The sequence below is a fragment of the Mauremys reevesii genome, unplaced genomic scaffold (genome assembly GCF_016161935.1).
Source record: "Mauremys reevesii isolate NIE-2019 unplaced genomic scaffold, ASM1616193v1 Contig102, whole genome shotgun sequence".
NCBI lineage: Eukaryota > Metazoa > Chordata > Testudines > Geoemydidae > Mauremys > Mauremys reevesii.
In genome coordinates, this window is record NW_024100719.1 from 264,036 (window position 1) to 279,166 (window position 15,131).

Consider the following 15,131-nt stretch of genomic DNA (forward strand, 5'->3'; position numbering starts at 1 on the left):
TTTGCCTCTGTCTATTCCAAGTTCTGGAACGGAAGTAAGTTTTCTTGTCAGCAAACACCCCACCATCTTAACAGGGTGGCATTGTTCTGATGCTCAAACTCATGCTGCAGCATTTTCAGTGCAGGGTGTCCTATCTGATCGAGATATCCGCTGTCAGGCTCAGGGTATAAGTACTTCTTGTCAGAAGCCTTCCAATGCTCCCTGAAACAGCAGGTGGCTATGAGGAGGGTTTTCCTCACTCTGTTCTCCTGTTTTAAAATGTGAAGGAAACATTCAAGAACAGCAGTGCTGTTACAAGACTCGCTCTTCCAGAGACACCTCCTCATGACAGGGCCCAGCACTGCAGCAACTTCAGCCCATCTCCTCCTTCACACTCTGGTTGTTCAGGATGGGGACTCGGCCCTCCAGCCAGGTCACATTCAATTCCATCCCCTTTCTGAGGTAACCAAAGTCCAAACCAAATGATATAGCCCACAAATCAAAAGCAATAAGCAAGATCTTCTACCCCACCTGGGCCTGCCATTAGTTCCACTAGCCACATTAACAGAACATAAGCTCTACCATTCTTGAGCTCAAGTCTCTACAAACGTTTCACCGCCAGCTACCCTCCCATGTTCCACAGTTTTTCCCGCTCTTTTCATAGACTGCTGAGTCATCAGAGGCCCAGCTCCCCTGAGTCACTGACCTCAGGACCTCTTCCCTGAGTCCTTCCCCTTTTGTCTGCCTTTTCTTGGGCTAGCACCTGCTCCCCATCTGTCTGGCTGTGGTCTGGCCTTTACAGGAACTCCTCACTTAAAGTCATCCTGGTTAACGTTGTTTCAATGTTATGTTGCTGATCAATTAGGAACATGCTCGTTTAAAGTTGGGAAATGCTCCCTTCTAATGGCGCTCGCAGCCGCCTGTTTTGTCCCCTGCTTGCAGAAAGAGCAGCCCGTTGCAGCTAGCTGGTGGGGGCTTGGAACCAGAATGGACCAACAACCCGCCTATCAGCTCCCCACTCCCTTAATTTCCCTGTGCTGAAGCTGCCCAGGAGGCTATCAATTACAGGCTGTCAATTGCAAGCAGTTCAGCTGTCCCTCCCGCCACTGCCACGTGCTGCTCCTGCCCTCTGCCTTGGAGCTGCTCCCAGAGACTCCTGCTTGCTGTATGGGGCGAGGGGGGTAAAGAGAGGCAAATGTCAGGGTGTCTCCCCCTCCTCCCTGCTCCTGCACCCCACTTACCCCACCTTCCATAGAGCAGGGGGGACACATGGCTCTCTCTGCCCTCCCTCCTTTCCCGCTGCCTTGTAGAGTGTTGTGAGAGTTAACCCTTGAGGGCTCAGCCAATTGCTAATTCATCATTTAGCAGGGAGGGAAATATCCAACCCTCTGACTCCTCCACCTCAACCAAGCTTCACAATCATCATCACTGTGTACCAGTAGTAAATTGTTTGTTTAAAACTTATACTGCGGGTGTGCGTCTGTGCGTGTGTGTATATAATGTCTTTTGTCTGGTGAAAAAAACATTTCCCTGGAATTTAACCCCTTCCGTTACATCAATTCTTATGGGGAAATTGCATTTGCTTAAGATCGTTTCACATAAAGTCCTGTTTTCCAGGTTTGGCAACAGTAAAAAAGTTTAATGATTCAGACGCCATGATGAATAAAACTGTATCTAAAATACAGAGGCAAGGGTGGCCACCCTCAAGCAAAAAACTTGAGAAGGTATCCATAGAAACCTTCTCTGACAGCGGTTCTCAGGCAAAAGGTGACCAGCAAGGGAGATAAAGGAAAATAGGGGACAACACTGATGCCTTCATCAAACTAGACAGCAAAAAGCCTTGGCCCTATTGTGGAGTTTAGCTTGGAAGAGACCATTGCACTATTAGGTTGCCGAATTCCTCCAAGAGCTAGCTGACTGAGAGGAAGCTGAATTTACAGCTTCTTTACCCTTTAAGGAAGAGGTCCCCAAACTGGGGGCCATGCCTCCATAGGGGGCACGGTGGAATGTTTGGGGGGACACAATGGGGCCCAGACCAGCCACCACAGGGCGCTGGGAGGAACGCCACTCAGCTCAGCCTGACCCCAGCCACGACTCCCAGCTCCTGGCCCCACACCCGGCCTCTCCCCCAGCACTCGCCCCCAAACGCAGCCTGGGTGTGGCTCCGCACTCAACCCCAATCCTGGCCCCAGACCCTTCCCCAGCTGCAGCCACATTTCCAGGGGCAGGTATATATATGCAAGCAAGAAGCAAGCTAGAGATAACGAGGTTAGTTCAATCAGGGAGGATGAGACCCTGTTCTAGCAGTTGAGGTGTGAAAACCAAGGGAGGAGAAACTGGTTCTGTAGTTGGCAAGCCATTCACAGTCTTTGTTTAATCCTGAGCTGATGGTGTCAAATTTGCAGATGAACTGAAGCTCAGCGGTTTCTCTTTGAAGTCTGGTCCTGAAGTTTTTTTGCTGCACGATGGCCACCTTACGATCTGCTATTGTGTGGCCAGGGAGGTTGAAGTGTTTTTTGCTTTTGTGTGCATGCCAAATGGATAGTGGAGTGCCCTTTTTTGCTGCAGTTAACTGGTTTTGGGCAACTCCATGTGTTAATGCATCAATTCTAGGTGTCAACCCGCTTAATTTCACTTTTTTACTTTGAAATTCTTTTTTATTCACTCCCCTGAAATCGAGTCACAGCTCCTGTCTCTTAATGTGCTCTGTGAATTGTTCCATTTTTTCCTTCATTTGATTTACCAATTCAGTGAGAGTATTGTTTGCTACTCTTTCCTTAGGTGCACTTACTTGTCTCATTCTGACAGGCACAGTCTAGGTTCCAGTTTAAGTTTAACTGGAACCTGGTTTTTATCATAAGATGATGGTTGCAATGCAGTGGACCCCGTTTCATCTTTTAATTTTTCTAGGGCCACCTTTTTCCACTTCTGTCCCCATTCTTCAGGCACCGTAACAGTACTTGAAGTACGTTGAACACTAGGAGATGGCACTTTTTGCTTCTGCAGGTTTTCTACAGCTTTCTCCAATTTTTTATTTTCCTGCTTTACTTGCTCGAGCATATCATGAGTCTGGACTGCCTGTTGCCCTGCTGAAAGAGCTTGGGCTTTCCAGTGCTCGACTGCCCGGGTTACCTCTTCTACTTCTCCTGTTTTTCTGTTACTTGTTTGGCCAGCATGCCAGCATGCTGTTTAAGCCATCTCACTGCCATAGACATGAGTTGCAAAATTGTTGCTTTTTTACTTTTATTACTATTTCTCAGAGCCTCGGTTTCTACCATTGCTCTACATATGCCAGTCCATGTTTCCCCACTCTCTTTTTTAAATTCATATGGACCCCTTTTACTGGCAATCCAGATGGTCCAGGAGTTAGCAAACTCTGTGGGGAAAAAAAGGGAGGGGATCAGGGGGTTCCCTAGCTCGAGGTTTGCTGCCATGTTGGATTGCGATTCTTACCACGGCAGCTTCTCTTACTCACCAGATCAGCGGTCGGGTCACCAGTGTTGTCAGAAGTGTTGTCAGAGTGTTACCGGTGTGGTGCTCTGCTTTCTCCAATGTTGATATCACTCGGCTGTGTGCGTGTGTTCCCTCTGTGTGCTGCCCCAGCTCTGCAGATAGCTGACACAGCAGACCCGACGAGAACCCTCAATAACCACAGATTCCAGTAAGATGTAAAGTCACGTCGACTAGGTTTATTGCGACCTCGGACACAATTGCAGTTCCCTGTAGGTTTCTTAGCCTAACTCAGGGCATACTACGAGAAAGTGCCTCTTGGCAATGGACACGGCTCAGTCAGTGGCGGACTTTCCACTGCCCCTCGGCCGGACAAAGACACCGCCCCAGGGATGCATTCTTATACACAGATACAAACAAGTTACTCATCACACCTGACATATGAGGTACAACCCTCCACGTAGCAAGGTACAACCCCTCTACGATTAAGGTGCTGCCTTTCACCTTGTACATGTTGGTTCGATCAAAACAACTCTATCCATCACATTACCCTTTGCCCCGTCCTTGGGATGGGCCAGCCTGTTCTTTGTTATCTGTGTGGAATGTGCAAGTATGTGAATGTTCTGATATCTAGTGTTCAGTACCTTTTAGGTACGTATCTTCTTGCAGCATCAGCCCTTTCCTTGCCAGCTTCTGTGAGCAGGGCCTGCCTCTGGCTCACAGCTTAACTTTGCTTTATGTTAGCAAAGTCTTGACCATTACTTTAGTTTAGGCCTCAGGCCTCATACCAGGCCTCTGATACCAAGGTTTATATCTCAGGGCCTCCTCTTACTACATGGGGAAGAGGGGAACATGACAGATGGCTTTGATTAAGTATTTTTCTTTTTATTTCATTACCTTTATTTAGCATTGAGTGAAGACACTATTGCATGTCTTGACTCGGCGGCAGAAGAGAGATACTGACGTGGTTAAACCACAAAATTCTGTAACTGCTGCTCACAGCCCGAGATGGGTGTGCACGTGCCACCCAAATAAATATTGCTACTAAAATGTTCTGATTACAATGCAGGGACACAGCTCTGTCGACTGCGTTAATTATTATTGTTAATTATTATTTATTATTAGGATAGAAATGTACAAAGCCTGGTCTATTTGGAGCAATTTTCAAATTTGTCAGGATACTATTGATTTTAAAATCCTATTTTATTCTCTAAATTTTTAAGCATTTAAATGAAGTATAAATCAGCTGAATTCACTTTGGGACAATGATGCAACAGGACTGGGGCTCCCCTACTACATTCTGAAATTGCTAAAAGAGCTAAAATTACTGAGCTGAGATCACTGAGTGCTCTGTTAACTAGTGGAGGAGCCTGAAGATATATTGCTAAGTGGCTGGCAGAGCGGAGCAGTTTGCAGGAGGGTTGGAGCAGCCCACGGAACAGTGAGCAGAGCGGAGCAGTTTGCGGGGACGACTGGAGTGTCTCACGTGACGGCTGGAGGAGCGGACTGGCTGGTGGAGCGCAGCCATTCATGGTGAAGGCTGCAGCAGATCTCCACGGAGAGGCGGGGCAGTCGGCCTCGGACCACATAAGGTGCCTCTTAACACCTCGTGTGCCCCACCCTTCCTTTTCACCCAGGCTAGGGGGATAAAACTCTGCAGATGAACTTTTGAACTCTGGGGTGGCACTGACCAGGGACAAAGACTTTTGGCTTGTTGGACATTGGGGTGATTGGACTTAAGACCCTGAGGGGAAAAGGACACTGCCAAAACTTACTTGGAGGTGGGTCTTTTCCTCATGGTTTGTGTTATGAATCCTGTTGTAGTGTTTCCCCAACATGATGCCACATAGTTTCCCTCCTTATTACTTCCCTTGCGAGGGGTTTGTGTTATGAATCCTGTGCTATGAATCCTGTTGTAGTGTTTCCCCAACATGATGCCACATAGTTTCCCTCCTTAATACTTCCCTTGCGAGAGGGGAAGTATTGCCTCCTAGAGGCACTCGGGTAGGGGTGGTATCTAATTGTCCCAGATCACTGGGTGGGGGCTCAAGCCCATTTTCACTGCATTATTGAAATGGAACCCCTGGATACTGAACCCGGCCTTGTTGCTACCAACTCAGAGGGGCAGAAGGGTTCCATTTATAATAAAAAATAATAATTTGTTTTAAGGCTTGAGTTCTCCTGCAGAGATTAAGTGTGTTATCTTATGCTATCTCCTTACGTGCCCCCCTTTACCCCTGGCCACGACCCCCCTGGGGCTGGGAGCATGGCCACGACTCCTGGGGAGGATGGGGGCCGGGGGAAGAGGGAGGCGGACAAAGGTAAGGAGGCTGAAACTGTGGCTGCAGCTGGGGAAGGGTCTGGGGCCAGGATTGGGGTTGAGTGCGGAGCCACACCCAGGCTGCGTTTGGGGGCGAGTACTGGGGGAGAGGCCGGGTGTGGGGCCAGGAGCTGGGGTCGTGGCTGGGGTCAGGCTGGAGCTGAGTGACGTTCCTCCCAGCGCCCTGTGGTGGCTGGCCTGGGCCCCATTGTGTCCCCCCAAACATTCCACCGTGCCCCCTATGGAGGCATGGCCCCCAGTTTGGGGACCTCTTCCTTAAAGGGTAAAGAAGCTGTAAATTCAGCTTCCTCTCAGTCAGCTAGCTCTTGGAGGAATTCGGCAACCTAATACTGCAATGGTCTCTTCCAAGCTAAACTCCACAATAGGGCCAAGGCTTTTTGCTGTCTAGTTTGATGAAGGCATCAGTGTTGTCCCCTGTTTTCCTTTATCTCCCTTGCTGGTCACCTTTTGCCTGAGAACCACTGTCAGAGAAGGTTTCTATGGATACCTTCTCAAGTTTTTTGCTTGAGGGTGGCCACCCTTGCCTCTGTATTTTAGATACAGTTTTATTCATCATGGCGTCTGAATCATTAAACTTTTTTACTGTTGCCAAACCTGGAAAACAGGACTTTATATGAAACGATCTTAAGCAAATGCAATTTCCCCATAAGAATTGATGTAACGGAAGGGGTTAAATTCCAGGGAAATGTTTTTTTCACCAGACAAAAGACATTATATACACACACGCACAGACGCACACCCGCAGTATAAGTTTTAAACAAACAATTTACTACTGGTACACAGTGATGATGATTGTGAAGCTTGGTTGAGGTGGAGGAGTCAGAGGGTTGGATATTTCCCTGCCTGCTAAATGATGAATTAGCAATTGGCTGAGCCCTCAAGGGTTAACTCTCACAACACTCTACAAGGCAGCGGGAAAGGAGGGAGGGCAGAGAGCCATGTGTCCCCCCTGCTCTATGGAAGGTGGGGTAAGTGGGGTGCAGGAGCAGGGAGGAGGGGGAGACACCCTGACATTTGCCTCTCTTTACCCCCCTCGCCCCATACAGCAAGCAGGAGTCTCTGGGAGCAGCTCCAAGGCAGAGGGAAGGAGCAGCACGTGGCAGTGGCGGGAGGGACAGCTGAACTGCTTGCAATTGATAGCCTGTAATTGATAGCCTCCTGGGCAGCTTCAGCACAGGGAAATTAAGGGAGTGGGGAGCTGATAGGCGGGTTGTTGGTCCATTCTGGTTCCAAGACCCCACCAGCTAGCTGCAACGGGCTGCTCTTTCTGCAAGCAGGGGACAAAACAGGCGGCTGCCGAACGCCATTAGAAGGGAGCATTTCCCAACTTTAAACGAGCATGTTCCCTAATTGATCAGCAACTTAACATTGAAACAACGTTAACCAGGAAGACTTTAAGTGAGGAGTTCCTGTAAAAGGCCAGACCACAGCCAGACAGATGGGGGAGCAGGTGCTAGCTCAAGAAAAGGCAGACAAAAGGGGAAGGACTCCAGGGAAGAGGTCCTGAGGGTCAGTGACTCAGGGGGAGCTGGGCGTCTGATGATTCAGCAGTCTATGAAAAGAGCGGGAAAAACTGTGGAACATGGGAGGGGTAGCTGGCGGTGAAACGTTTGTAGAGACTTGAGCTCAAGAATGGTAGAGCTTATGTTCTGTTAATGTGGCTAGTGGAACTAATGACGGGCCCAGGTGGGGTAGAAGATCTTGCTTATTGCTTTTGATTTGTGGGCTATATCATTTGGTTTGGACTTTGGTTACCTCAGAAAGGGGATGGAATTGAATGTGACCTGGCTGGAGGGCCAAGTCCCCATCCTAGACAACCGGAGTGTGAAGGAGGAGATGGGCTGAAGTTGCTGCAGTGCTGGGCCCCTGTCATGAGGAGGTGTCTCTGGAAGAGCGAGTCTTGTAACAGCACTGCTGTTCTTGAATGTTTCCTTCACATTTTAAAACAGGAGAACAGAGTGAGGAAAACCCTCCTCATAGCCACCTGCTGTTTCAGGGAGCATTGGAAGGCTTCTGACAAGAAGTACTTATACCCTGAGCCTGACAGCGGATATCTCGATCAGATAGGACACCCTGCACTGAAAATGCTGCAGCATGAGTTTGAGCATCAGACAATGCCACCCTGTTAAGATGGTGGGGGGGGGTGTTTGCTGACAAGAAAACTTACTTCCGTTCCAGAACTTGGAATAGACAGAGGGCAAACTGTACAGGTGGCTGGGGAAGGAGGAGAGGAGTATGTGCAGTGTGGTTATGACCTAAGTTGGGGGTGCTCAAGGAAGTGAACTGTTGGCTCCGTGAGGACAGGCTACTCACTGCAGTGTGGTTACTGAGAACAGTTTTAGCAAAGCCGAGTTTTCTGTCCTAGCAGAGAGAAGCATCTTACAGCATTCCTAGTGCAGAGATTGATTCACTGCAGTTATCCTCAAAAGAACAGGAGAACTTATGCACCTTAGAGTAACAAATTTATTTGAGCATAAGCTTTTACATGCTACTTCATGGGATGCATGCAGGGGAAAATACAGAAGGAAGATATCTATCTAATCTATCTATCTATATATATATATATATACACAGAGAACATGAAACAATGCGTGGAGGCTCAGAAGGAGAGGCCCCGAGATAGGACAGACTATTCTGCTGGGCTAATCGAATAGCTGGAAAGATTAACAATATTGCTGGGTGGGTTAAGGATCCACTGTTGTGGCCCCTTGTGGTATGTAGTTAGTTTAGCTAGTTGAGTATCCTTTTCCTCTGTAGAGAAGCAAAGTGTGTGTTGTAAATGGCTTCTCTAGTTTTTGTAAAGTCCAGCCACGAGGAAGTTTGTGTGGAAGGTTGGTTTTTGATGAGAGTATCCAGTTTGGAGAGTTCATTCTTAATCTTTCCCTGTTTGCTGTATAGGATGATGGTCAGGTGGTTCCGCAGTTTCTTTGAGAGTGTGTGGCACAATCTGTTAGCATAGTCTGTGTGATACGTCGATTGTAATGGATTTTTTACCATCAGTCCTTTTGATATGATGTCCATCCGTTTGCATTTGGAAAGAAAGATGATGTCTGTCTGTATCTGTGAGAGATTTTATGAAATTGATGAATTTCCACTCCATACGGCTGAATTCAGTGCCTTGCATAATGACAGGTTTCAGAGTAGCAGCCATATTAGTCTATATTTGCAAAAAGTACAGGAGTACTGGTGGTACCTTAGAGACTAACAAATTTATTTGAACATAAGCTTTCGTGGACTACAGTCCACTTCATCGCATGCATGTAGTGGAAATACAGTAGGAAGATAGATATAGATATATAAACACAGAGAACCTGGAAACAATGGGTGTTACCATACACACTGTAATGAGAGTGATCACTTAAGATGAGCTATTACCAGCAGGAGAGAGAAGAACTTTTTGTAGTGGTAATCAAAACTTTATGTAATGACTCATACACTCCCCGTTTTTATTTAAGCCTAATGTAATGGTGTCCATTTGGCAAATTAATTCCAATTCAGCAGTCTCTCGCTGGAGTCTGTTTTTAAGTTTTATTGTTGTAATTTTGTGACTTTTAGGTCTGTAATCGAGTGACCAGGGAGACTGAGGTGTTCTCCGACTGGTTTCTGCTCAAGTAAATGTGTTAGTCTCTAAGGTGCCACAAGTACTCCTGTTCTTTTGCGGCTACAGACTAAGACGACTGATGCCGTCCAGTAGCACTGGTTCTGAACGGAGAGAATGCAGATGGATTTTGATCCCAGATAGCAGCTGTTTCTTTGTGCTGGTATAGTATAGAGTTTGCAGGGAAGGCTCAGAACTGCAGTATAGTTTACCTGCCAGACATCATGTGGTGGAATTTGAAACGGCATGGCCATGGGGACCATCCCTGGTGGTGTGTAGTCTCTCATCTGGTGACTGCTGGGAAGACAAAAGCAACAAACAGGAACTTAGTAATAGCTTTAAAAAGAAGGAAGTTTCAGAGTCTTTGCTATGATGAGACATCAGGGACAAATGGCTTTTCCTTCTCTTTTAAATGGATTTCTTTGTACAAAGGCCATTCCCATGGTATTAGCACTGTGTGGTGTATAGATACCCATAGAACTATAACCAGCTATGGTACAACAGCCTCCTCTGAGACAATATTTAGAAAAGGATAGGAATAAAACCCTGATGGAAGCCTCTCTACTGTGTTTCAATGAACTGGGAGAGCATTCCATGAAGATGACCTGCTGGAAACTGGGAAAAGAGATGATCTGAGAGAGAGGTGGAATGTCCCTTGGCTGTGGGACCCAGGAAGAAATAGGATCTTGCTTGATCTTTTACATCCTCTCTCCCTCCCCTTGGGCACCAGTCATTGCTACTTACTTTAAAGGCGGGCTGGACTCATGGATTTCCACGAGGAGCCTGAAAGAGAAGGGAAAGCAGAGTTAATGTCACACAGCCTAGAAGTATATTAGTCTGCTAAACATCAAGTGTTTTGGGAGAGGGGTTCCTTCTCAAATGTTGACACATTCACTTGGTATAATTCTCCGCCTAGAAGACCTACAGGCGCTCACACAGCTCCCTTGATTCTAAAGTGGTGTTAGAAAAAGAAATCACCTTAGTGACTGAAGTGCTGAATTCCTCATTCTCATCTTCATTAATGACTGTACATATTTCTCAGTTATCCCTGCCCATAATAACTCAGCAAAAGATGGTTTGCTCTTTCTTATACTATTTACATCTCATGTGTACCAAACACCCTTAGTGATTTGGTTGTAAAGCATCACTTCTCTTTAGAGCAAAAACCAATCCTGGCAGTGTAAGGAAGGAAACAATGCTGAGAAAAGTGAGGCTGGTTTGATACTAATTATGTTGCATCTCCTGCAAGCAGACAGATCTCCCTATCTGTCTCCAAATGGCCACTGGTGGTAGCTGCCTAGCATGGGAATAGAGAACTGCTGTGGAGGGCATGTCAAGCTGTGGGGTTGGATGTTTGCAGTTCTCTTCCACCTCCCCCTATAGTATAATGGCAGTGGGTCACACAGTCAACATTTCATCCTCTTTGTCTTCTCTGAAATATAGTTCTAGTTTGTTGTGGCTGGAAATGCAGGATGTGGCCTCCAAAGAGGCACAAGGAGATTTTAAGAAGCACTAAATGTTTCATAATCGTTCAGCAAACTGAATGCTGCTGCTGCTAAAAAAAAAAAGACATCCTCTGAAAAATACAAGAAGGTGCAGCAAACAGCACATTCAGTCATCCAGTTCAATCCTCCCTAGAGAACTGTAGAAATCACTTACCTCCTGACCCTCTGAAAGGAGAGGAAGTAATATGGCTGCTCTTTGGCTGCAGAGTTGCTGAAAAAAAAGAGAGAAGGCATTCATTAGATGGGGAAGACAGCTGCTACCGAATTGAGGAGATCGGGGACATGGTTTGAGCTCAATAGCTTGTCCTTCAGAGGACTTGACATTAAGAGTGGACCAAGCTGGGGTGTCTGTAAAATTAACGGCAATTATTGCATTCTCCCATGGTGCTGCTGGCCAGTTCCCAGCCCTCTCCATTCTTCTTTCCGAACCCCACCATTCAATGGGCTAAAGTGAGGCATGAGAGGGTGTGAGTCATGGAAAGGCCACACCACATTTAAGAGTTGACATGTTTTTATTTCTGCTCCTCGTCATCTAGAGCTCACTTGCCACATTGTCCCTTTAGGGGCACCCTCTGACTCTGTGCAAATTCAGGGTGTTCACAGCTCCCCTCCACCCTCCCTGGCCTGTAGCTACAAGCTCACAGACAATCCTGTAATCTTCCCAGCGGATATTAATTGAAAGATTCCATAGTTGTTTCTTGGATGCTACCATTTTTGTTCAAACTCCTCCACCTAACTCTCCTTTTCAGTTCTTAGTTATTCAGGATAGTAAGGAACAGGGCAGATCCAACTGCAGACATTGGCAGTCAACTTGTTTGCCATAGCAATGAATGAGCCATCAAGCTACTGCACAAATGATATAATAAACAAAGACATTTCCCACTCAGCAAAGGAAAGGGATAGGAGAGAATAGGACTATCACTACACAGATAGTAGCAGGATGAGGTTGGGAGGGAGGAAAAGGACTGTTTGCATTGCAAGAAGATGTTAAGAGGAGGAAGAATGGTTGGGGCCTGTTGGTGGTCAGACAAAACCCCATCTTTCCTAAAACAACTGCAGAGAATTTGTCTTGTGAGTGCATTTTTTTAGAAGGGTGGCAACCGTATTCCATGGCTGCACTCAAAACCTTGTATGTATATGTACATCTACCCACTTGCCCTCCCTCTCCATGTGCACACAGACAAAGAATCCTAATGCTCACTCTCTGGCAGAGGGTCCACTCTCTTCCAACAAAGCTATGTACTGGCTGTAGATCTGTGCCTCTGACAGACCGGGGGCAGGAAAAGGAAGGTCATTTCTTAAAGAGGCCCAGGAGGGAGCACTCATCCTAAAATAAAATGAACGACAAGGAAATATTAGCATCAGGGGAGCAATTCCCTTCTCTATCTCCTGCTTCCCCATATGATATGATCCATGTTAACAACACCACATGATCCCACCTCCCAGTAAGATCCCTGTTAATCCAATTTCCTTCCGTTTTCCAATGAAAGCTGTATTTTATTAACTAGCAGAAATATCAAAGCCTGTTTTGGAAACCCATCTCCTAAGTATCTCAAAAGTCTCATATCACGTCATTGGGCGAGAGACTCACTGGTGTTCCTCTCCAATGGCTGCCTAACCCCTCCATGGCCTTCAGCCATCACAGCAGGTGTTTTGTTCCATCACACCTTAGTAACTCAGTCAGAGATTAGGGGCCTATTACAGGAGTGGGTTGCTGCGGTTCTGTGGCCTGCAATGTGCATGAGGTCAGATCACGATGATTCCTTCTGACCTTAACATCTGTGAGCTATTGTTGTTGCTCTTGGTCACAAAGGGAGAAAACTCCATCTCATCAGGGAGGAGGTAGGACGTTACTCAGAGGCATTGAATCTTAAGGAATATTCTCCTTACAAGTGATTATTGGGCTCTTTAAAGGAACTGTCTGTTGCTCCTTCCCAGACTGGACAGTAGAAATGGCTTGATAAAGACCCTGACAACATAGTAGTTGTCTTCCTCACCTTGAGCCTGCCCTACAGTCTACAGTGAAACACAAACAGTGAAACTGTCATCAACCTAGAGATGCGAGTACTTCATTTTCTGTCCCTGACTCCTTCTTTCTCCTCTTTGAAGAGGAGCCTCATCACTTGAAAAGCGAGTCCAATGCTGAGGGCCTGAGCCCTCCCAGAGTATTTTAAACCCAGACTTGACTGGGGTCTAGGCAGGATAGAGATCTCTGCCTGTGGGAAGTGTTTTTCAATGACTGCTGCATCCACACTTTCCGAATGGTGGGAGTTCGCTCCCGAAGTGCTGGATACTCAGGGAGGAGGCTGATCCCAGAATTACCTGCTGAATGAGGCTTGATATGCCTTTGTGGCATATAAGGAGCCTTCACTGGGCATAAAGAAGGCAGTGAGGGGCCAGAGGGATGCAGCAAATTTACTCCGGAGATGGGGTCTGGCCCTCGATGGCGCCTTCATCCTAAATAAAATGGAAACAACAAAATATTAGTAGTGAGTTCCCGATAATAATAATAAAGTATCAATAAGCACAGCAATTTAGGGACAGTGCTAGAAGGAAAACAGTGAAGAGTAGAGGAGCTAAATCATTGCTGACTCTAATATTGAACGGGAAACCCCATTGAAAATAGTGGCTTAATGCACCTTTCAGGTACCTAGAAAAAGGATATTGAGGAACGGGATCTCTGAGAGGAACCCAGACATTCAGCAACACAACAGTCAAGAGATTAAGAAGGAGACAGATTAAGAAGGAGACATGATTCGTTCTATACTAAGAGCTGCCTGCAGGGTTATCTGGGAAGCTGTCAGCCTCTGTGCCATTCGGAGACTGTTGGCTTAACTATGCGACTTTAACGCTCATCTTTCCCGACCGCCCACACGATATAATGTGTGTAATGCAAAACTCTTTTCTTACCAAGAATCCAGCGTTGATTTCACGTAATCCATCCTCCTCTGATGGTACTCCGATTGTAACTGGATAAAAAGAGACATTCACACTAGACATTAATCAAATTTTCTAGGAGTTAAACGGCAATCTCTGACAAAAAGGAGTAAATTGCCTAGAATAGGAATTGAGGTTCCATCACTGGAGATCTTGAGAAATGACTGAAATTAGTGTATTCTCTATTTTCCACACTGTAGATGATCTTGTAAGAGAGTTCCTTTCCTGTACTTTTTCGATACTGCTTTGCTTTGTACTGAGTTTATTTCTTCAAACCATCAGAAAGGGCTGTGTTTACTTCTGATGGTCCATGGAGAATAGATAAAGAAGAACGGAGTTAGTTGACTTGATGGAGATTCATATAGTGGAGAATCTGAAATGATGTGGGTGGGAGTAGGAGGGGTGAGCCGATGATCAGCCAAATTCCACCCAAACCTGATCAGCAAGGAAGCTACTGAGGAAAGGGTATGTTTCTCATCATGACTGTCATCTTGTTTTATTATCACTGTACTCTGCAGGAGCAAAATCCATAGATGCTCTGGTGATTGGTAATACATACAAACCTTTGATCACTAGCTAGGAAGGGATTAGAATCGATATCTCAAGGACTTTCCCCAGGTGATTATCGCCTCAAATGACACAGGACAGGAATTTATCCAGCAATGATGTGGATTTGTGCAGCTGGGCCTGGTAGTCAAACTGTTTCCATATCTCTCATACAACAGAAATATGGAAATCCTTCTCTTCAGAAGCCCCCAGTGAGCAAGGTGACAATGGACTGCTCTGCTAGTTCCTTCAGGAGAAGTCCACAATTAGGCTAGGTAGCCCTTGGAAAAGGCATGTAGCTTCTTTACTCTTGATACACACCAGCTGCTTTTTCAATTCAGTTAATGTCCCACAAAATAAATGACAAACCAACATTTTCAACCAAGAGTGAATAACTCCTCTGCCTCGCTGTAATGGCCGTTAATTCTCCCAGAGCCCTTATGTAAAGAAACGTCATCATATGCAGCCCTAGGGGCTGCATTCCAGCATGTGTGCTCTTTGACCAGTCCTTTCCCAGATGTACCCATCATGCACCACAGAACTGGATAATACACAGGGTGCTGCCTCAGATCATCATAGGAGCTGCCTTAGGTATCTCATGAGTATGTCTGAAATCCCTAACCCAGGAAGCGGCAGAACTTCTAAAATAGCTACAATTCAGCAAACCTACCAATCAGCTCTTCCTGATACAAAAGCTGAGCACTGACCTGAGCTTGAATGCACTGATGGCTGGTCTTAAATAGGGACTTCATAATGAGGTGTGCCACAACCAGGT

General features: G+C 46.3%; 1 long non-coding RNA gene across 1 annotated transcript; it reads right to left on the reverse strand.

Annotated features, from left to right (window-relative positions):
• Positions 1–12,152: 12,152 nt before the first annotated feature.
• LOC120392574 lies at positions 12,153–13,842 on the reverse strand. Its single transcript, XR_005591730.1, has 3 exons — positions 13,784–13,842; positions 13,196–13,330; positions 12,153–12,200 (listed from the first exon to the last, which is right to left on the reverse strand). It is a non-coding gene; the product is annotated as an uncharacterized LOC120392574 (long non-coding RNA).
• Between the last annotated feature and the right edge of the window lie 1,289 nt (positions 13,843–15,131).